This window comes from Nicotiana tabacum, chromosome 4 (assembly GCF_000715075.1).
Source record: "Nicotiana tabacum cultivar K326 chromosome 4, ASM71507v2, whole genome shotgun sequence".
Lineage (NCBI taxonomy): Eukaryota > Viridiplantae > Streptophyta > Magnoliopsida > Solanales > Solanaceae > Nicotiana > Nicotiana tabacum.
In genome coordinates, this window is record NC_134083.1 from 88,357,243 (window position 1) to 88,380,244 (window position 23,002).

General features: G+C 31.3%; 2 pseudogenes; both read left to right on the top strand.

Annotated features, from left to right (window-relative positions):
• Positions 1-2,639: 2,639 nt before the first annotated feature.
• LOC107760359 (pectinesterase-like) lies at positions 2,640-4,501 on the top strand (annotated as a pseudogene).
• A 1,296-nt stretch (positions 4,502-5,797) lies between these two features.
• Positions 5,798-14,565, top strand: LOC107761877 (putative pectinesterase/pectinesterase inhibitor 17; annotated as a pseudogene).
• Positions 14,566-23,002: the final 8,437 nt, after the last annotated feature.

Consider the following 23,002-nt stretch of genomic DNA (forward strand, 5'->3'; position numbering starts at 1 on the left):
CGGAATTCAATTTCGGGCATACGTCCAAATCCCAAATCACGATACGGACCTACTAAAATTGTCAAAATACTGATCCGGGTCTGTTTGCTCAAAATGTTAAACAAAATCAACTCAGTTGAGTTTTAAAGCTCTATTTCACATTTTAATCTATTTTTCACATAAAAAATTTTCGAAAAATTGTACGGACTGCGCACGCAAGTCGAAAAATGATAATTAGTACTTTTTGAGGTCTTAGAATACAGAATTACTTATTTAATTTAAAGATGACATTTTAGGTCATCACAGATATTCATTGGAAAAAGTGTATCAATTGTTTCAGCCACTGTTGTCCGTTGAGTAAACGTCAGCCTCAACCCATGTAGGTGTTAAACCTCTCCTTGTTTTGGCAAACAATAAAGTTCGCCATAAAATATAATCCAAGCTCCTTAATTTGTGTTTTGAAAAGATGTAAAACTGACTTGCCAATAGAAGCATGTATCCGATCGCCCTACAAAAAAATTACATTAAATAACAGAAAGTGTTTGAAGGACTTAATACTAATTTATATTACTATGCTTGAATACTTGAATTTATATTAATACTACTTTTCAACGGTAGAGTTGAAGAAATTAATAAGTCAAAAAAATAGAGCAAAAACTCCAGATTTGCAACTTAAGGATTCGGTACTTCCCACAAACGGATAACCCGAACTTTCAACTTCCATTGCATCTTCGAAATTGTTATATCCTTGATGAAATCAATGTGAAGCCATCTATTGCATAAGCCGTAAGTTTTCTTGAAATCTTGATAGCAGTAGGAAGATTAGAATTGAAGTACCGTGTATTAGTGAAAGAAATATAAGTTTGCAGTTTTGAGCAGTTGTTACCCAGTATAGTGGATTTCAATCGTGACTTTCAATCGTAATTTAGATAGTTGAGGATACTCTGACTATCGTGATTTTGCAGAGATAATTTAGGACAAGTGGAAGGTAAAAAGTTTTTACCTAATATTGTGGATTAAACGGTTTTCACATGTAAAATCATTTAATATTTAAAAAAATTAAAAAAATTTGAAAGTTCTACCGAATTTTGTACGACAGTTTTATTGCAAATAAAGTTTTAGTTCCTAATTAGTTGGAGCAATGTCTTAGAGTGCCAAGTGGCATATTGGAATGATGCCACTTGGCTTAATGATCGGAGTTTTTCTTTTGCTTTTAACTATAGATTATCAATCTCCGATAAGTAAAGGGCAAACCTTCAAGGCTAAGTCAAAAGTCTCGCCCAATGACCGGGAAAACTTGTTAAACTTTAAGTTTTGCCCATGGGACAAGCGGTATCAAAAGTTCAAGACCACCTAGTACCTTTTGTATACTTCACCCATTTTAACATGAATGAATGTATAAGGCAGGTCCACAACATATTTACATAATTGGGCTGACAAGCATCCAATATCAAGCCCAGAACACTAAGCCCGTTAAGTAGCAACCTTAATTTCTATATCATTTGAGGTGAACGATTTTTCACTTATACAAATAGCCGGTTAGATTCACTGTTTACTTTTTTTAGCTAGTGTATATTCATTATATATTGATTAAACATGATTATACATATATTATATATTTGCCGGCTATTTTTAGTTTAAATGGTTGGGTGGGTGACTATTTAGGTTAATTCTTCAAAATTTATTATAGGTCGAAATTAAAGATAGGAAAGAAAAGTTTAATAGTTTAAACTAAAATATGATGGAAAAGTTTACATAAATAACATGCTAAATAGGTTGATTACATAGAAAAATTGAGGAATATTCTGTAATTAAGTGGAGCAGCTTGCAAATAGCACTACGGTTTTGTTAAAGTAGGGATCAAGGTACTAAACATTATTGAATTTCAATTGGGATAAAGATGGTCGGACATATTAATGATGCGTCAAATTGGATAAAGGTGATGCCAAAAACATATATTACGTACACAATCAAATTATAGTAAATTGTCATAATTATGGCAACTATAAATATCATGACACGTAAAATTACACTTGTCGTATATAAATTCGATAGGATAGAATTTAAGTTTAACGCACTGACGGGGCAAAAAAGAATTACACAATCCGATCATTTATAAAGTAATTATAGATAAATTTCTTCAATAAATATTAACTATTACTATGTTAAAAATGGAAACTATACATCGATAATTATCGGAATTAAGCTAAGGAATTATAAAAAAGATTTACACAATTAGAAGGTATGTTATAGGTAATCTTTACGATAAACATGCATTAACTATTAATATGTTAAAAATGGAAACTATACCGTGCTATGACATGTAAAATAACACATTGATAGTTATCGGAATCGAGCTAAGGCATTATAATTTGCCTATATAAATAAACCATCCGTCTTTAACCAACATTATCATTACTCAAACCATATTATTTCACATATAATACCAAAGCTACCGAGCAAAACAGTGTTGTTACACTCATTCTCTCATGGCTAAACTGATTAGTTTAAGTGTGTATTTTCCTTTGCTCCCTATCTTTCTTTTGGAGTTTAGGTTAAAGCTACTGTGTTCTGCCGAACTCGTAGGCAGAACTGCAGCTCCCACCCTGCTTAGCGTAACCCTATCTCAAGCTGAAAATGCTCATAAGGAGATTTTAGCTATGAATATAAGTTCATTCAATGAGTTAGGGAAGTTGGCTTGGGCTGATTGCTTAAAGCTTTATGAAGATACTTTTTATCAACTTAACAAATCCATCAACAACTCTGGTAAGACAAATGATGTTCAAACATGGCTAAGTGCAGCTATGGCTAATCATCAAACATGCTTAAATGGATTCCATGATTTCCAATTATCATCACATTTGGAGAAATTTTCCTCTGTGTTAAATGATTTCTCCGAAAACCTTTGCAACTCTCTTGCCATAAACAAAGCCACGGCTATACCTTCAGCTTCACTATCAACAAATCCCCAACTTAAGGGCCGACGTTTACTTAGGGGCGGAGTTGCATGGTCTGAAGCGGGTTCAACTGAATCTCATACTGGTAAGAAAATGTGAATCCCCTTAAACATGGGGGAAATTGTTAGTATATTGGTAAATTGTTAGCACAGGGAGATTTGTGATATATGTGAAAAGAGGTAATTATACAGAATATGTGGAGATCGAGAATACTATGAATAATTTGATGTTCATTGGAGATGGGATTGATGCCACAATTATCAGTGGCAATAGAAGTAATGGTACTGGCTATTCAACTTTTGGTTCTGCAACTTTCGGTAAGTTTATTGTAATGTTTTTAGAGAAATTCTCAATGGGTTATTGAATTTATAATTAAACAATTAAATTTATTTAAATAAGAGATAAAAAAGAAGAACAAGAGTTAATTATTGCACTATATATATTCATTAGTTCCTCTCGCCTGCATGCATCAATTATATTTCCATGCACGTACACTTTAATACAACACTTTATATATAAGAAATTTAAGACAAGGGCTGATTGATTTTCTTATTCCAAATACAAAACAAATCCACTTAATTGGTCAATATATAGTACATCAATAAAAGAAACGTATTACGTACCAAAGTATACCAATTGCATGCATCTTGTCAAATTTTCATCAATAATATAATATGATCAATCTCACACACACACACACTCACACACACACATATATACATACATTCATACATACATATTTCAAATACCAACAAGAAATTAAGTATAATAAACAGTGTTTTATTTACATAAAGTCAATAAAAGGGTTTCTTAATTAGATTCTAAACCGTACTAATTTTTTTGACCTTTATTTTGTGTTTTCTATTTATGCCTTAGGTGTTTCTGGAGGTGGCTTCATTGCTAAGGATATAACCTTTGAAAATACAGCAGGACCTGAAAATGGCCAAGCAGTTGCTCTTCGTTCTGACTCAGATTTATCAGTATATTATCGTTGCAGTTTCAAAGGGTACCAAGACACCTTATATGTACATAAACAACGACAGTTTTATCGCGATTGTGACATATATGGGACAGTAGATTTCATATTTGGAGACGCAGCTGCAGTGTTCCAAAATTGCAATATTTACGTAAGAAAGCCAAAGAGTGGTCAGTCAAACACTATCACAGCGCAAGGAAAAACATATCCTTATGAAAATACTGAAATTATAATACATAATTCTCATATAACAGCAGCATCAGACCTAAGACCTGTGCAAGATTTGTTTAAGAGTTATCTTGGTAGGCCGTGGAAGAATTACTGAACAACAGTATTTATGAAGAGTAATATTGATGGCCTAATTGATGCAACTGGTTGGTTACCCTGGAGTGGAGATTTCCTACAAACTTTGTACTATGGTGAGTACAATAATACTGGAGCTGGTGCAGGAACTGGTGGTAGGGTAAATTGGCCAGGGTACCACGTGATAACGAACGTTACTGAAGCTGAAAAATTCTCTGTAGGGAACTTCTTGGCCGGAGACTCATGGCTTCCGGCCACTGGAGTTCCCTACACATCTAGCATCTGAATATATATATATATATATATATATATATATATATATATATATATATATATATATATATATATATATATATATATATATATTTCCTTTAGAAAGATATAGTATAGATTTCCTTTTTTTTAATTAGTATTTGGTTTAACATCATGTAAATTTGGTACTTAGGTGATGTCAATGAGAAGATGAATGCATATATAAATATAATTTTAGTTTATTGTTATTATTATAAGTCTGGCATTTTATTAATTTTTGTGTTTCAATTTATGTGTCTTACTTAATCTATTTAAAAATAACAATCATTTTTCTATATTTAATTAGTAGTATGTTTTCTAAACATTGGCATCGGATGAACTATAAATTTATATGAGGGGATTCAAAAGTATTATAAGATGTCACAGTTGGAATTTGAACCTATGACCTAAAGCGAATTTGAACTTTACTACGAAACTTGACTCTCTTTTTTTCATGTACAAGGGGAGTAAAAAGCTCACATATAACTGAATTTTTTGGGCGAAGGTGTTCGGTTGAATTCACTTCATACTACTTAGTTCTGACGTTGTTTCTAACATTCTCATTTTATCCTTAATGATATTTCAAATTTCACGGCGTGTTTACCACACGATTCAAATGATCTTTTTGATATGCTATACACATTTTATTTAAGATCGTAAAATTAAAAATATCTTTATAATATTCTTAAACTTTGAGTTCAGTTGTCAAAGTGTAAAATGACCGAATGAATTACTTGTCTTCGCAAAAATATAATCTGTTTTAAGAGAAGGCTGGTACAAGAATCCGCATTCCTGCTAAAAGTTGGCCTTAATTTCTTTCCCTAATGTATCATTTATGCTCAAAATTAAGAACTTTGAATCTCCAATTCGGAATCAAGCCGCATAAAGTGTAACAAAGGGAGTACGTACTATGCAACAAGTAACTCTCATGTCAATAGTCTTTTAACGATTTATGTTGATTAAGTCGTTTTCCATGCATGTCTTACTCTATCGGTCCTTATTTATGTGATATTTTTCATTTCTCGTAAGTCAATTTAACTAATCTTTAAAAAAGTTACATTAAATTAGATGAGTTTAATATTTTAAAATTAAAATTCAGATATTCAAAATTATATATAAAAACTATAAGTTATAATTTTTCTCATGTAAATATGATAAAAAAATTTATAGTTTAAAATATCAATTAAAGTTCATATAATTTAAATCTCAAGAAGCGAAATGGTCACATACATTGAGGTGGAAGGATCGTAAAAAAAAATTAGATATTCATTTTTCAGTTATGTTTGATGAGATGGACGAGGCAATGATAAAGGTTCTGTGCTCATGTCTCGTTAATGAAGTGTTTCTTAAATAATAAGGTTTTTGTGCTCATATCCTGTTAAATTTTTGAGTTTATAGTTATAGATTGACTGTGTGAAAATATTTATATAATCAATTCATTTTTAAAAAACCAAATGCAAGTTTATTTAATACAATATTGATTGGTAACCTAAATCCGATATTGTTCAACACTATTATTAATAGAAAAAGTTAGCAAGAAATTAAAAGAAGGAAAATTTCTTTTTTCCATCCTCAACGACGAATCTATTAGGACACTTATATGCTTGTATCTATCTCTTACACGAGATATATGCTTAATTTACTACTATTTAGCTTTTATATATACATTCGTCTTTCTTATACTTATAAGCAGACTGTTACTGATGACACACTCACGACTCATCATATAAAACGATGTACTTATCTCGTATACATATTTCTCACTATATATAGATGTTAGATCACAATTGACAAAAATAATACTCTTGGAAAAAGGTATAGCTACTATCGTTTCTCATGCATGCACAATAATTTCTTTATTTTTCATTGCATACAAAATATAGCAACTTTTTACTGTACGATTGTTCGTTTGAAGTTAGTTTTTTTTTTTTTTTTTTTTAATTCGTAGTACTGCCAAGGGTACGAGTCCAAATATTGCTACTTTAAGTTCTAAAAGCTTTGTTATAGTACTAAAAAACACATGCATGCCTTTATTATATAAAATTAAGGCCATTTCGTCCATCATTTTTCTTGTAAAGTTTTTTCTAAAGTTTAAAAGTTGTTCCTATTATTGACAATTTGGCATGTTAGTTCATTCCTAGAGAAGCTAATTTCTGTAAAGTTTAAAAGTTGTTCTAGTCCTCACTAGATTTTTTAAATTTCTTCTTATACAGTTAAATATTATTTCTATTCTGATAATTTTGAGAAATATATTTTTAAATTTGTTTTTTATAACTCCTTGAACTAACTTTTTTGGTCATGGTGCAGATAATCAGTAGTTTCAAATGTGTTCCTCTAATTCTTCATACACCATGGTAAATATTTTCTTGAAACTCATTATCTTCCTCTTTATTGCTTTTACTTTTCTCTCTCTTTTATTTTATTACTAAATAACCGCTGAAATTTTACATGATAGTATGCCTTAAATATATATTTTTTTGTTGAGGTGTTTATTTCTTTGCCATGCACGTTCATTAAATTTCTAACTTTCTGCATGCATATTCTGTTCTTTTTTTTTTCTTTTCCTTTTCCTTTTTTTGTAGAAAACTTTGGCCCTCTTGCTCATTCTTAGCTTAACAAATGCTAGCATATCATGTGCAAGATTAATTAGCAACGCAAACAGTTTTAATGTCCTTGATTATGGAGCTACTGCTGATGGAATTACTGACAATTCTAAAGTAAGTCTTGTTTAATTTATATGTTCTTTCCTTTTATTACCATTAACTATATATGTTCTACTTAATGCGACAAATTTACTCTTTGAAAAGTCAAAAAAAAATATATATTCTATTTTCGCTTTAGTATATTGATTAAAGAATTATTTTCGTTTATTTCCAGGCTTTCCTTAATGCATGGAACCATGCATGTTCGTCATCAGCTCGATCTCCTGAAGTGATTATTCCTCCTAATAAGATATTTTTACTTAATCCTGTAATGTTTAGTGGCCCCTGCAATTCTGGCAACATCAAATTTGTGGTATATTAAGAACTTGAATATATTCCTTTTTTTTTTTTTTTTGAAAAGAGTCGTAACAAATACTCCCTATATATGTTCTACTTAATGCGACAAATTTACTCTTTGAAAAGTCAAAAAAAAAAAAAAAATCTTTGAGCATGTTTTTCTTAAATGCTTTTTAAATATATTGAATAACAAACTATTGTGGCTTATTATATTTTTTATATAATTTTTAAATATGTAAATTTTATTTCAAAAGAAAAAGTTAAAAACTTTATGCTCAAATTCATACTGAAAATTAGTCTATTTAACTCACATTTCGAATTATGTCACATAAAGTGGAACGAAGGGAGTAGTATTAAATCATTAATATTTTCTTAATTCCTATTACTCCTCGTATATATAGATATCAGGGAGACTTGTTGCACCAAACTCACCTAGTATATGGAGTGGACAAGATGCTAGTCAATGGTTGGCTTTCAAATATGTTAGTGGTTTATATGTTGATGGCTTGGGAACCATTGATGGCCAAGGAAAAGAATGGTGGGATCAATCTTGTAGACACCATCCTAATTTGGTATGGTATTTTCTCGACTCTTTTTTTATCTTTTACTTTAGTGAAAAGTAAATTATATTTCAAATAATTTGTCGTGTTTAGAAAATCAAAAGTATATATGTATGAAAATTAATTCAAGTAAGACATAATACTAATCTTCCCTCATGATTAATGTTATTAGTTATGTATTCACAATTTTACACTCCTTTTGTTTTTCAGCAAGGATGCACAAAATTAGCTCCTACTGTAAGTTTTCTCTTGACACCCTCTAATTTTAAATTTTTAATTAACTCTAAAGACTCGTTTGGTACGAGGGATAATGGATAATTAATTTCGGGATTAATTTGATACGAGTTTATCTCACGTTTGGTTGGATAAAATCGCAGTATAACTAATCCTGAAATTAGTTATCCCTAGATTGTAGTGTTATTTTTATCCCTATAAGAGAGTGTGATAACAGTCCCAGATAACTAATCCCGAAATAATTACTCCTGGGATAACATGTTTCTGATCCCAACCAAACGACCCGTAAGAGAATTGATAAACTCCATTTAATTTCACTAATACGTAAATTATATTCCACAGGCCATGAAGTTCATTTCATGCAATAAAAGTTCCATAAGCAACATCAACTTTGTCAATAGTTCACAAACTCATATACTTGTTAGGGGTTGCAATGATTTTAAGGTCGATCATGTATTTATACAGTCTCCAGGATATTCTCCAAATACCGATGGCATTCATATTCAATCTTCTCAATCTGTGACCATTACCAATTCTAATATAAGTTCCGGTACGTGTTCTTAACCTATATTGCTCGCACTCTTCAAAATTATTGTCGCCATTGTGTTTGGGCTTGACTTGTTTAATTTGGCCTTGTGATGGACAGGGGATGATTGTATTTCGATTGGAGATCATAGCTCTTATGTTAATATATCCGATATCCATTGTGGACCAGGTCATGGTATAAGGTTGTTTCTGATTCTCTAAAGTACTTAATTACTTAATACGTATTTTTTTAATAAGTCAAGATTATATTCCAAAAGTCCTAATGTTAATTGTACTGCTTATATATTGATCACAGCATTGGAAGCTTAGGAAAAAGTGGTAATTTTGCTCAAGTAGAGAATATCAATGTGAGCAATTCTTTCTTCTCTGGAACAACAAATGGAGCTCGTATCAAGACATGGCAGGTACATATAATGTAGATATATATATCTACATTAGTTTGCTTACGACGCATTTTTACGTACGAAAATATAGGGTGTAACACCAGGTCATGGTATAACTCAACTGGGAAAAATCAGAACAAGAATAAAAAAATTGACTTCTTATTAAATATATGAATAGGTTGGCACAGGATATGTACGAGATGTCCGATTTGAGAATCTTGAATTCGACTCTGTGGACAACCCTATTATTATTGACCAAAACTATTGTGATGTTCGAGGAACCTGCAAGGAAATGGTAATACGAGTTAACTTTTTTTTTTTTTTTGCATAAGTATACATAGTTCGAATTAATATTGAACTCATGAGTGTTTTTTTTTTTTTCATCACAGCCAACAGGAGTACACATTAGTAATGTTGTTTATGAAAACATGAAAGGAACATCAAGTACAGATATAGCAATAAACTTGAACTGTAGTAATTCAGTGCCATGCACTGATATAACACTGCAACATATACAGCTAACATCAGCAACTCCTAAAGGGAAAGTTACAGCATATTGTAAGAATGCTCATGGCCAACAGTATGGAATTGAACCTGATGGTCCTTGTTTAATTACATCGTAGGTCTTTGTAGGAACCTGTAAACCTTAAATTATGGATCCGTTTCTGCACATTTAGCCTCTAAATATATGAAGTAGGAGTTCTAGTTAAAATTAGATATATATATATATATATATATATATATATATATATATATATATATATATATATATATATATATATATATAGTTTTCGTTTTTTTATAGTATTTGGTTTAATATGTAAAGTTGGTACGTAGGCGGAGTCAATGACAAGATGGATGCATATATAAAGTAATTTCATTTATTGTGATTATTATAAGTCTGGTATTTTAATTACTCTCTCTATTTCTTTGTTTCAATTTTATGTATCTTAATTCAATTTTAAGTAGGCGGAATCAATGAAATTATAAAATATTTTTGTGACGAACAAAGTCGCCAGTAACAGCCTTAACCGTGCTACTTAAAATCGGCATAGTAGGTCGCCGCTAATAGGCGCGACAAGCCGGGCCAACTTTTTGGGGCGACAGTAAGGCTTTTAGTGGCTACTCTGGGCGCTACAAAAACATTTTGTCCTTTCAAAAGCAAACTCTCTTTGCCACATTCCCCTTAGCTTTATGGCATTTTTAGTTGCCCAAATACTATTCTTTTTGAGATAACTCATATTTTATTTTCTTTAAATATATATCAAAAATCAAATTCAATAAATGTTTGTTTTGAGTTCCTAATTGAAAATATTATTTATGCGCATCTATTTAATATAAGATGTTTGTTTAATATTTCTTTTCTCCAAGAAGTATAGAGTATATTGCTCTTTTTGAATGTCGGAATAAATTACTGATTTGAGAACTAAACCAATGCATGTTTTTGTTCTGTGAGCATGCATGCCGTTTTGTGATGAACTTTGGTGCAATTATGGTTAATTTGAAGTATGGGGTATCATTCATAAAATTCATCGTGGAAAACTCTCTGCTTATGCCCGAGGATTAGGTTTAAATGCTTGTGTATTTTTTTTCTTATCTATTTGCTTTATGTATAATTGTATACGAGTTAACCCACGATTTTTCGCAACAGTATACATATAAAGAGAGAAAAGATATAATTTTTTCACAAAGTAGATAATTATATTTTCCCCACAGGCAATAAATCATAGTACAACAACTTATACTACGTACTAACTATTTTTTCTTAATCAAACCAACACTCAGGTTGATGGGGGATTTACCACTACAACAACAATGATGACCCAGTAAAAAATCTCACTAGTGGGGTCTCGGGAAGGTAGTGTGTCCGCTGTAATGACCCAACCGGTCATTTTGACTTTTAGTACCTCGTTCTCCTAAATAAAACTCCCTGTATGTGCTTTTATTAATTTATGACTTGCGGGGATGGTTGGTTCGAGATTTGGAGGTGTTCGGGTTGAAATCGGAACACTTGGTTCCTTAAGTTTGCCTTAAAATGCTGTCACGACCCCAAAACCTAGCGTGTCATGATGGCGCCTATCGGTGGTACTAGGCAAGCCGACCTTCCCAAAAATACTTTCAAACTAAATATAAAAGTAATGTAAAGCTTTCCATATCAGAAATTTTTCATAAAATCAAATTTAAACTCAAATTTGGAACAAAGTGCGGAAAAACGAGTCCCAATCATCGTGGTGTCACCAAATCATGAGCGTATAAGTATTTAAAACTATTACAACCAATGTCTAAATATCAGTACAAAACGGCAAGAAAAGTTTAATAGTTTAAACTAAAATATGATGGAAAAGTTTAAATAAATAACATGCTAAATAGGTTGATTACATAGAAAAATTGAGGAATATTCTGTAATTAAGTGGAGCAGCTTGCAAATAGCACTACGGTTTTGTTAAAGTAGGGATCAAGGTACTAAACATTATTGAATTTCAATTGGGATAAAGATGGTCGGACATATTAATGATGCGTCAAATTGGATAAAGGTAATGCCAAAAAAATATATTATGTACACAATCAAATTATAGTAAATTGTCGTAATTATGACAACTATAAATATCATGACACGTAAAATTACACTTACCGTATATAAATTCGATAGGATAGAATTTAAGTTTAACACAGTGACGGGGCAAAGAAAAAATTATACAATCCGATCACTTATAAAGTAATTATAGATAAATTTCTTTAATAAATATGAACTATTACTATGTTAAAAATGGAAACTATACCTCGATAATTATCGGAATCAAGCTAAGGAATTATAAAAAAGATTTACACAATTATAAGGTATGCTATAGGTAATCTTTACGATAAACATGCATTAACTATTTCTATGTTAAAATGGAAATATACCGTGCTATGACATGTAAAACAACACATTGATAGTTATCGGAATCGAGCTAAGGCATTATAATTTGCCTATACAAATAAACCATCCGTCTTTAACCAACATTATCATTACTCAAACCATATTATTTCACATATAATACCAAAGCTACCGAGCAAAACAGTTGTTACACTCATTCTCTCATGGCTAAACTGATTAGTTTAAGTGTGTATTTTCTTTTGTTCCCTATCTTTCTTTTGGAATTTAGGTTAAAGCTACTGTGTTCTGCCGAACTCGTAGGCAGAACTGCAGCTCCCACCCTGCTTAGCGTAACCCTATCTCAAGCTGAAAATGCTCATAAGGAGATTTTAGCTATGAATATAAGTTCATTCAATGAGTTAGGGAAGTTGGCTTGGGCTGATTGCTTAAAGCTTTATGAAGATACTTTTTATCAACTTAACAAATCCATCAACAACTCTGGTAAGACAAATGATGTTCAAACATGGCTAAGTGCAGCTATGGGTAATCATCAAATATGCTTAAATGGATTCCATGATTTTCAATTATCATCACATTTGGAGAAATTTCCCTCTGTGTTAAATGATTTCTCCGAAAACCTTTGCAACTCTCTTGCCATAAACAAAGCCACGGCTATACCTTCAGCTTCACTATCAACAAATCCCCAACTTAAGGGCCGACGTTTACTTAGGGGCGGAGTTGCATGGTCTGAAGCGGGTTCAACTGAATCTCATACTGGTAAGAAAATGTGAATCCCCTTAAACATGGGGGAAACTGTTAGTATATTGGTAAATAATGTGATTCTAAATTTCCTTTAAGTCGAAAGTTTGAATTCCAAGTGTTATATTCTTAGTTCTAACATAATTTATAAATTCCCTTATTAGGATTCCTGACTTCACCCGACAGGAAGCTTTTACAGCAAGGAACTCTAATAAAGGCCGATATCGTGGTGGCTCAAGATGGTTCTGGGAATTATCACACTATTTCTGAAGCTTTAGCTGCAGTAAATAGCATGAGGAATGGCACAGGGAGATTTGTGATATATGTGAAAAGAGGTAATTATACAGAATATGTGGAGATCGAGAATACTATGAATAATTTGATGTTCATTGGAGATGGGATTGATGCTACAATTATCAGTGGCAATAGAAGTAATGGTACTGGCTATTCAACTTTTGGTTCTGCAACTTTTGGTAAGTTTATTGTAATGTTTTTAGAGAAATTCTCAATGGGTTATTGAATTTATAATTAAACAATTAAATTTATTTAAATAAGAGATAAAAAAGAAGAACAAGAGTTAATTATTGCACTATATATATTCATTAGTTCCTCTCGCCTGCATGCATCAATTATATTTCCATGCACGTACACTTTAATACAACACTTTATATATAAGAAATTTAAGACAAGGGCTGATTGATTTTCTTATTCCAAATACAAAACAAATCCACTTAATTGGTCAATATATAGTACATCAATAAAAGAAACGTATTACGTACCAAAGTATACCAATTGCATGCATCTTGTCAAATTTTCATCAATAATATAATATGATCAATCTCACACACACACACACTCACACACACACATATATACATACATTCATACATACATATTTCAAATACCAACAAGAAATTAAGTATAATAAACAGTGTTTTATTTACATAAAGTCAATAAAAGGGTTTCTTAATTAGATTCTAAACCGTACTAATTTTTTTGACCTTTATTTTGTGTTTTCTATTTATGCCTTAGGTGTTTCTGGAGGTGGCTTCATTGCTAAGGATATAACCTTTGAAAATACAGCAGGACCTGAAAATGGCCAAGCAGTTGCTCTTCGTTCTGATTCAGATTTATCAGTATATTATCGTTGCAGTTTCAAAGGGTACCAAGACACCTTATATGTACACAAACAACGACAGTTTTATCGCGATTGTGACATATATGGGACAGTAGATTTCATATTTGGAGACGCAGCTGCAGTGTTCCAAAATTGCAATATTTACGTAAGAAAGCCAAAGAGTGGTCAGTCAAACACTATCACAGCGCAAGGAAAAACATATCCTTATGAAAATACTGGAATTATAATACATAATTCTCATATAACAGCAGCATCAGACCTAAGACCTGTGCAAGATTTGTTTAAGAGTTATCTTGGTAGGCCGTGGAAGAATTACTGAACAACAGTATTTATGAAGAGTAATATTGATGGCCTAATTGATGCAACTGGTTGGTTACCCTGGAGTGGAGATTTCCTACAAACTTTGTACTATGGTGAGTACAATAATACTGGAGCTGGTGCAGGAACTGGTGGTAGGGTAAATTGGCCAGGGTACCACGTGATAACGAACGTTACTGAAGCTGAAAAATTCTCTGTAGGGAACTTCTTGGCCGGAGACTCATGGCTTCCGGCCACTGGAGTTCCCTACACATCTAGCATCTGAATATATATATATATATATATTTCCTTTAGAAAGATATAGTATAGATTTCCTTTTTTTTAATTAGTATTTGGTTTAACATCATGTAAATTTGGTACTTAGGTGATGTCAATGAGAAGATGAATGCATATATAAATATAATTTTAGTTTATTGTTATTATTATAAGTCTGGCATTTTATTAATTTTTGTGTTTCAATTTATGTGTCTTACTTAATCTATTTAAAAATAACAATCATTTTTCTATATTTAATTAGTAGTATGTTTTCTAAACATTGGCATCGGATGAACTATAAATTTATATGAGGGGATTCAAAAGTATTATAAGATGTCACAGTTGGAATTTGAACCTATGACCTAAAGCGAATTTGAACTTTACTACGAAACTTGACTCTCTTTTTTTCATGTACAAGGGGAGTAAAAAGCTCACATATAACTGAATTTTTTGGGCGAAGGTGTTCGGTTGAATTCACTTCATACTACTTAGTTCTGACGTTGTTTCTAACATTCTCATTTTATCCTTAATGATATTTCAAATTTCACGACGTGTTTACCACACGATTCAAATGATCTTTTTGATATGCTATACACATTTTATTTAAGATCGTAAAATTAAAAATATCTTTATAATATTCTTAAACTTTGAGTTCAGTTGTCAAAGTGTAAAATGACCGAATGAATTACTTGTCTTCGCAAAAATATAATCTGTTTTAAGAGAAGGCTGGTACAAGAATCCGCATTCCTGCTAAAAGTTGGCCTTAATTTCTTTCCCTAATGTATCATTTATGCTCAAAATTAAGAACTTTGAATCTCCAATTCGGAATCAAGCCGCATAAAGTGTAACAAAGGGAGTACGTACTATGCAACAAGTAACTCTCATGTCAATAGTCTTTTAACGATTTATGTTGATTAAGTCGTTTTCCATGCATGTCTTACTCTATCGGTCCTTATTTATGTGATATTTTTCATTTCTCGTAAGTCAATTTAACTAATCTTTAAAAAAGTTACATTAAATTAGATGAGTTTAATATTTTAAAATTAAAATTCAGATATTCAAAATTATATATAAAAACTATAAGTTATAATTTTTCTTATGTAAATATGATAAAAAAATTTATAGTTTAAAATATCAATTAAAGTTCATATAATTTAAATCTCAAGAAGCGAAATGGTCACATACATTGAGGTGGAAGGATCGTAAAAAAAAATTAGATATTCATTTTTCAGTTATGTTTGATGAGATGGACGAGGCAATGATAAAGGTTCTGTGCTCATGTCTCGTTAATGAAGTGTTTCTTAAATAATAAGGTTTTTGTGCTCATATCCTGTTAAATTTTTGAGTTTATAGTTATAGATTGACTGTGTGAAAATATTTATATAATCAATTCATTTTTAAAAAACCAAATGCAAGTTTATTTAATACAATATTGATTGGTAACCTAAATCCGATATTGTTCAACACTATTATTAATAGAAAAAGTTAGCAAGAAATTAAAAGAAGGAAAATTTCTTCTTTCCATCCTCAACGACGAATCTATTAGGACACTTATATGCTTGTATCTATCTCTTACACGAGATATATGCTTAATTTACTACTATTTAGCTTTTATATATACATTCGTCTTTCTTATACTTATAAGCAGACTGTTACTGATGACACACTCACGACTCATCATATAAAACGATGTACTTATCTCGTATACATATTTCTCACTATATATAGATGTTAGATCACAATTGACAAAAATAATACTCTTGGAAAAAGGTATAGCTACTATCGTTTCTCATGCATGCACAATAATTTCTTTATTTTTCATTGCATACAAAATATAGCAACTTTTTACTGTACGATTGTTCGTTTGAAGTTAGTTTTTTTTTTTTTTTTTTTTAATTCGTAGTACTGCCAAGGGTACGAGTCCAAATATTGCTACTTTAAGTTCTAAAAGCTTTGTTATAGTACTAAAAAACACATGCATGCCTTTATTATATAAAATTAAGGCCATTTCGTCCATCATTTTTCTTGTAAAGTTTTTTCTAAAGTTTAAAAGTTGTTCCTATTATTGACAATTTGGCATGTTAGTTCATTCCTAGAGAAGCTAATTTCTGTAAAGTTTAAAAGTTGTTCTAGTCCTCACTAGATTTTTTAAATTTCTTCTTATACAGTTAAATATTATTTCTATTCTGATAATTTTGAGAAATATATTTTTAAATTTGTTTTTTATAACTCCTTGAACTAACTTTTTTGGTCATGGTGCAGATAATCAGTAGTTTCAAATGTGTTCCTCTAATTCTTCATACACCATGGTAAATATTTTCTTGAAACTCATTATCTTCCTCTTTATTGCTTTTACTTTTCTCTCTCTTTTATTTTATTACTAAATAACCGCTGAAATTTTACATGATAGTATGCCTTAAATATATATTTTTTTGTTGAGGTGTTTATTTCTTTGCCATGCACGTTCATTAAATTTCTAACTTTCTGCATGCATATTCTGTTCTTTTTTTTTTCTTTTCCTTTTCCTTTTTTTGTAGAAAACTTTGGCCCTCTTGCTCATTCTTAGCTTAACAAATGCTAGCATATCATGTGCAAGATTAATTAGCAACGCAAACAGTTTTAATGTCCTTGATTATGGAGCTACTGCTGATGGAATTACTGACAATTCTAAAGTAAGTCTTGTTTAATTTATATGTTCTTTCCTTTTATTACCATTAACTATATATGTTCTACTTAATGCGACAAATTTACTCTTTGAAAAGTCAAAAAAAAAAATTCTATTTTCGCTTTAGTATATTGATTAAAGAATTATTTTCGTTTATTTCCAGGCTTTCCTTAATGCATGGAACCATGCATGTTCGTCATCAGCTCGATCTCCTGAAGTGATTATTCCTCCTAATAAGATATTTTTACTTAATCCTGTAATGTTTAGTGGCCCCTGCAATTCTGGCAACATCAAATTTGTGGTATATTAAGAACTTGAATATATTCCTTTTTTTTTTTTTTTTGAAAAGAGTCGTAACAAATACTCCCTATATATGTTCTACTTAATGCGACAAATTTACTCTTTGAAAAGTCAAAAAAAAAAAAAAAACTTTGAGCATGTTTTTCTTAAATGCTTTTTAAATATATTGAATAACTAACTATTGTGGCTTATTATATTTTTTATATAATTTCTAAATATGTAAATTTTATTTCAAAAGAAAAAGTTAAAAACTTTATGCTCAAATTCATACTGAAAATTAGTCTATTTAACTCACATTTCGAATTATGTCACATAAAGTGGAACGAAGAGAGTAGTATTAAATCATTAATATTTTCTTAATTCCTATTACTCCTCGTATATATAGATATCAGGGAGACTTGTTGCACCAAACTCACCTAGTATATGGAGTGGACAAGATGCTAGTCAATGGTTGGCTTTCAAATATGTTAGTGGTTTATATGTTGATGGCTTGGGAACCATTGATGGCCAAGGAAAAGAATGGTGGGATCAATCTTGTAGACACCATCCTAATTTGGTATGGTATTTTCTCGACTCTTTTTTTATCTTTTACTTTAGTGAAAAGTAAATTATATTTCAAATAATTTGTCGTGTTTAGAAAATCAAAAGTATATATGTATGAAAATTAATTCAAGTAAGACATAATACTAATCTTCCCTCATGATTAATGTTATTAGTTATGTATTCACAATTTTACACTCCTTTTGTTTTTCAGCAAGGATGCACAAAATTAGCTCCTACTGTAAGTTTTCTCTTGACACCCTCTAATTTTAAATTTTTAATTAACTCTAAAGACTCGTTTGGTACGAGGGATAATGGATAATTAATTTCGGGATTAATTTGATACGAGTTTATCTCACGTTTGGTTGGATAAAATCGCAGTATAACTAATCCTGAAATTAGTTATCCCTAGATTGTAGTGTTATTTTTATCCCTATAAGAGAGTGTGATAACAGTCCCAGATAACTAATCCCGAAATAATTACTCCTGGGATAACATGTTTCTGATCCCAACCAAACGACCCGTAAGAGAATTGATAAACTCCATTTAATTTCACTAATACGTAAATTATATTCCACAGGCCATGAAGTTCATTTCATGCAATAAAAGTTCCATAAGCAACATCAACTTTGTCAATAGTTCACAAACTCATATACTTGTTAGGGGTTGCAATGATTTTAAGGTCGATCATGTATTTATACAGTCTCCAGGATATTCTCCAAATACCGATGGCATTCATATTCAATCTTCTCAATCTGTGACCATTACCAATTCTAATATAAGTTCCGGTACGTGTTCTTAACCTATATTGCTCGCACTCTTCAAAATTATTGTCGCCATTGTGTTTGGGCTTGACTTGTTTAATTTGGCCTTGTGATGGACAGGGGATGATTGTATTTCGATTGGAGATCATAGCTCTTATGTTAATATATCCGATATCCATTGTGGACCAGGTCATGGTATAAGGTTGTTTCTGATTCTCTAAAGTACTTAATTACTTAATACGTATTTTTTTAATAAGTCAAGATTATATTCCAAAAGTCCTAATGTTAATTGTACTGCTTATATATTGATCACAGCATTGGAAGCTTAGGAAAAAGTGGTAATTTTGCTCAAGTAGAGAATATCAATGTGAGCAATTCTTTCTTCTCTGGAACAACAAATGGAGCTCGTATCAAGACATGGCAGGTACATATAATGTACGACGCATTTTTACGTACGAAAATATAGGGTGTAACACCAGGTCATGGTATAACTCAACTGGGAAAAATCAGAACAAGAATAAAAAAATTGACTTCTTATTAAATATATGAATAGGTTGGCACAGGATATGTACGAGATGTCCGATTTGAGAATCTTGAATTCGACTCTGTGGACAACCCTATTATTATTGACCAAAACTATTGTGATGTTCGAGGAACCTGCAAGGAAATGGTAATACGAGTTAACTTTTTTTTTTTTTTTGCATAAGTATACATAGTTCGAATTAATATTGAACTCATGAGTGTTTTTTTTTTTTTCATCACAGCCAACAGGAGTACACATTAGTAATGTTGTTTATGAAAACATGAAAGGAACATCAAGTACAGATATAGCAATAAACTTGAACTGTAGTAATTCAGTGCCATGCACTGATATAACACTGCAACATATACAGCTAACATCAGCAACTCCTAAAGGGAAAGTTACAGCATATTGTAAGAATGCTCATGGCCAACAGTATGGAATTGAACCTGATGGTCCTTGTTTAATTACATCGTAGGTCTTTGTAGGAACCTGTAAACCTTAAATTATGGATCCGTTTCTGCACATTTAGCCTCTAAATATATGAAGTAGGAGTTCTAGTTAAAATTAGATATATATATATATATATATATATATATATATATATATATATATATATATAGTTTTCGTTTTTTTATAGTATTTGGTTTAATATGTAAAGTTGGTACGTGGGCGGAGTCAATGACAAGATGGATGCATATATAAAGTAATTTCATTTATTGTGATTATTATAAGTCTGGTATTTTAATTACTCTCTCTATTTCTTTGTTTCAATTTTATGTATCTTAATTCAATTTTAAGTAGGCGGAATCAATGAAATTATAAAATATTTTTGTGACGAACAAAGTCGCCAGTAACAGCCTTAACCGTGCTACTTAAAATCGGCATAGTAGGTCGCCGCTAATAGGCGCGACAAGCCGGGCCAACTTTTTGGGGCGACAGTAAGGCTTTTAGTGGCTACTCTGGGCGCTACAAAAACATTTTGTCCTTTCAAAAGCAAACTCTCTTTGCCACATTCCCCTTAGCTTTATGGCATTTTTAGTTGCCCAAATACTATTCTTTTTGAGATAACTCATATTTTATTTTCTTTAAATATATATCAAAAATCAAATTCAATAAATGTTTGTTTTGAGTTCCTAATTGAAAATATTATTTATGCGCATCTATTTAATATAAGATGTTTGTTTAATATTTCTTTTCTCCAAGAAGTATAGAGTATATTGCTCTTTTTGAATCTCGGAATAAATTACTGATTTGAGAACTAAACCAATGCATGTTTTTGTTCTGTGAGCATGCATGCCGTTTTGTGATGAACTTTGGTGCAATTATGGTTAATTTGAAGTATGGGTATCATTCATAAAATTCATCGTGGAAAACTCTCTGCTTATGCCCGAGGATTAGGTTTAAATGCTTGTGTATTTTTTTTCTTATCTATTTGCTTTATGTATAATTGTATACGAGTTAACCCACGATTTTTCGCAACAGTATACATATAAAGAGAGAAAAGATATAATTTTTTCACAAAGTAGATAATTATATTTTCCCCACAGGCAATAAATCATAGTACAACAACTTATACTGCGTACTAACTATTTTTTCTTAATCAAACCAACACTCAGGTTGATGGGGAATTTACCACTACAACAACAACGATGACCCAGTAAAAAATCTCACTAGTGGGGTCTCGGGAAGGTAGTGTGTCCGCTGTAATGACCCAACCGGTCATTTTGACTTTTAGTACCTCGTTCTCCTAAATAAAACTCCCTGTATGTGCTTTTATTAATTTATGACTTGCGGGGATGGTTTGTTCGGGATTTGGAGGTGTTCGGGTTGAAATCGGAACACTTGGTTCCTTAAGTTTGCCTTAAAATGCTGTCACGACCCCAAAACCTAGCGTGTCATGATGGCGCCTATCGGTGGTACTAGGCAAGCCGACCTTCCCAAAAATACTTTCAAACTAAATATAAAAGTAATGTAAAGCTTTCCATATCAGAAATTTTTCATAAAATCAAATTTAAACTCAAATTTGGAACAAAGTGCGGAAAAACGAGTCCCAATCATCGTGGTGTCACCAAATCATGAGCGTATAAGTATTTAAAACTATTACAACCAATGTCTAAATATCAGTACAAAACGGCAAGAAAAGTTTAATAGTTTAAACTAAAATATGATGGAAAAGTTTAAATAAATAACATGCTAAATAGGTTGATTACATAGAAAAATTGAGGAATATTCTGTAATTAAGTGGAGCGGCTTGCAAATAGCACTACGGTTTTGTTAAAGTAGGGATCAAGGTACTAAACATTATTGAATTTCAATTGGGATAAAGATGGTCGGACATATTAATGATGCGTCAAATTGGATAAAGGTAATGCCAAAAAAATATATTATGTACACAATCAAATTATAGTAAATTGTCGTAATTATGGCAACTATAAATATCATGACACGTAAAATTACACTTACCGTATATAAATTCGATAGGATAGAATTTAAGTTTAACACAGTAACGGGGCAAAGAAAAAATTACACAATCCGATCACTTATAAAGTAATTATAGATAAATTTCTTTAATAAATATGAACTATTACTATGTTAAAAATGGAAACTATACCTCGATAATTATCGGAATCAAGCTAAGGAATTATAAAAAAGATTTACACAATTATAAGGTATGCTATAGGTAATCTTTACGATAAACATGCATTAACTATTTCTATGTTAAAATGGAAATATACCGTGCTATGACATGTAAAACAACACATTGATAGTTATCGGAATCGAGCTAAGGCATTATAATTTGCCTATACAAATAAACCATCCGTCTTTAACCAACATTATCATTACTCAAACCATATTATTTCACATATAATACCAAAGCTACCGAGCAAAACAGTTGTTACACTCATTCTCTCATGGCTAAACTGATTAGTTTAAGTGTGTATTTTCTTTTGTTCCCTATCTTTCTTTTGGAATTTAGGTTAAAGCTACTGTGTTCTGCCGAACTCGTAGGCAGAACTGCAGCTCCCACCCTGCTTAGCGTAACCCTATCTCAAGCTGAAAATGCTCATAAGGAGATTTTAGCTATGAATATAAGTTCATTCAATGAGTTAGGGAAGTTGGCTTGGGCTGATTGCTTAAAGCTTTATGAAGATACTTTTTATCAACTTAACAAATCCATCAACAACTCTGGTAAGACAAATGATGTTCAAACATGGCTAAGTGCAGCTATGGGTAATCATCAAATATGCTTAAATGGATTCCATGATTTTCAATTATCATCACATTTGGAGAAATTTCCCTCTGTGTTAAATGATTTCTCCGAAAACCTTTGCAACTCTCTTGCCATAAACAAAGCCACGGCTATACCTTCAGCTTCACTATCAACAAATCCCCAACTTAAGGGCCGACGTTTACTTAGGGGCGGAGTTGCATGGTCTGAAGCGGGTTCAACTGAATCTCATACTGGTAAGAAAATGTGAATCCCCTTAAACATGGGGGAAACTGTTAGTATATTGGTAAATAATGTGATTCTAAATTTCCTTTAAGTCGAAAGTTTGAATTCCAAGTGTTATATTCTTAGTTCTAACATAATTTATAAATTCCCTTATTAGGATTCCTGACTTCACCCGACAGGAAGCTTTTACAGCAAGGAACT